Source organism: Gavialis gangeticus, unplaced genomic scaffold (assembly GCF_001723915.1).
Source record: "Gavialis gangeticus isolate Ggan-Ray unplaced genomic scaffold, GavGan_comp1, whole genome shotgun sequence".
Lineage (NCBI taxonomy): Eukaryota > Metazoa > Chordata > Crocodylia > Gavialidae > Gavialis > Gavialis gangeticus.
In genome coordinates, this window is record NW_017729034.1 from 76,216,424 (window position 1) to 76,218,632 (window position 2,209).

At 41.9% G+C, this 2,209-nt stretch overlaps 1 protein-coding gene across 5 annotated transcripts in view; it reads right to left on the reverse strand.

Moving 5' to 3' along the window:
* The window catches only part of SCAF8 (SR-related CTD associated factor 8), a 198,272-nt gene that overhangs the window by 187,481 nt on the left and 8,582 nt on the right, over window positions 1-2,209 (reverse strand). The gene's annotated exons all lie outside the window — the stretch shown is intronic.

Consider the following 2,209-nt stretch of genomic DNA (forward strand, 5'->3'; position numbering starts at 1 on the left):
ATGCATACTTCAAAAAAAAAAAAAAGAAGTTTTTCCCCCAACCAATGCTTGTCTGGCTTTAAGGTCTGCATGTGCCAGGAAAACTTCATGAACACTGAGACCTGCAAAAGAACATTTCTTTAAGTCAGGGGTGGGCAATTATTTTGGCTAGAGGGCCACCACTTCATGAATTTCAGTTGTTGTCAAGGGCTGCAAACACAAAATTCTTTAAGAAGGTACCTTTTAGCAAATTATAGATAAAAACAAATTGTATACTAAAAAAGAATCAAACAGCTGTTATATTAATTTTATTTTAAAAAATTGTCCCAATGTATGGGGTTGAGTAGTGTGTACAGAGGTGACTGCATAACAGCTCAAAATAAAGTCTTAAGTCTTGTACACCCTGTGCAGTGGGGGTGCATGCGTGTGAGGTGGGGGGCTACCTACCTACATGCTAGGTCCTAGGAATCAGTGGTGCAAACAGAGCTCACCCGGGCACTGCATATGCAGTCCTGCCCCCCCGCCTCCTCCGCCGCAGCACTCCACAAGGGGCCAAAAGCTGCCTGCTCCTGCTCAGGGCAACCTGTACAGCACTTATCAGGGGTGTGGGCAGGAGTGCACACCATTTCCACAGGGTTGCTCCTAGTGCAACAGTAGCTCCCTAAGTGCTGCTCAGCTCCCCATACCTCCAGGGGCTCCTTCTCCTCTGGCCCTTGCTGTGCCACTCCCATGGACTGGGGCAGAAGCTGGTCAGTTCCCTGCCCCCTCCCCACCCCAACCTGTGGCAACATAGATTCCAGAGGAGTAGCCCCTAGGAGAAAAATAGCCAAGCAATACCTAGACAGCTGCAGGTTTCATAGTTTCTAGGGTCGGAAGGGACTTGAGAAGATCATCTAGTCCCACCCCCTGCCATGGCAGGAAAGAGTACTGGGGTCAAACAACCCCAGCAAGGTGTTCATCTAAGGTGCTCGAGCTGGTTGTGCTGGGGCTGACAAGAGCACAGCATGGGCTGCTCTGGGAAGCAGCAGGCAGAGCTCAGCCCCATATGCAGTGCCATGAGCTGGTTCCAATCAATTGGCCAGCACCTGCCCAGGGGCCATAGCCAAATCAGCTGGCAGGCCAAATCTGGCCCACAGGCTATATTTGCTCACTCTTGCTTTAAGCTGTCACAATTAGCATTAATAAAGTCAACTAGGGAAATATAAATTCCGCAAGTAGGGTGAAAACACTTAATTAAATCAGCCGTGCAAATTATTTTTTCCATTTACACAAGTTAATTCTTGTCTGTCAAGTAAAATGAATTGTTTTATCATAGCATGATAAAACAACATTTTGTAGACAGTTTGGTAAATTTTCAGGATTTTAAAAATATATACATTTTGTTATATTAAGACCAAACATGTAGAGTTAAATACTTGATATTTTTTTTTAAAGCTCAATCTATCAATCATCCACCTGTAGTACTTACCAATGGGATCAGTACCACCAACCACACCACCATATTTTACAATAGTAGATATTACTTCTCTAGTAAATATTTAGATAGAGAAAGCCGTTGGCCTTGAAATGAAATTTTCCCCTGCAAGCAAGCTCCAGTGTTACCCAATACTAGATGCATACCATACATGACCTTGTGTGGTACATATACTTACCTTCTATTAATTTAAAATTGTTTAATTAACTGGCCAAAAAGCTGCTTTTAAATTTTGGCTTCAATTTAGGACTTGACTTCTCCTTTGAAGGAGATGATTTATACAAATAGGAAGTATCAGAACAGTAGCCTCAAGTTTAATTTATTTGGAAAGCTGGCATCTGGACTTAGCCAGCAAAGCTATGTAAACTGCTGTGAAATTATGAATTGAACTCAAAATGCACGTGAGAAATATTTGATATTTTCTACAAAACTCAACCTACTCTATTTGCTGCCAAAGTTAAAATTCACCTCTTGAATTAATTTGCCCAAAAGATATCATAAGTACTAGAAACTTACTACAATCATAAAAAATTATGCTTTTGTTTACAACTGAGTCATAAACAGTCACAAATATTTAGATTACAGGGTAGAGTGCTGCCCAAGTTGCAGAATTTAAGAGTTTATTAGTCCTCATAAATAGGTCTACGAAAGCAATTATAAAGATCACTTTTAGCCACAGGACAGTAAGCCGGGGCAAATCCTGCACTTCTGTTTGCTTGGGGTGTTTTTTTTGGAGAGTGGCAAAGCTGAGTCACG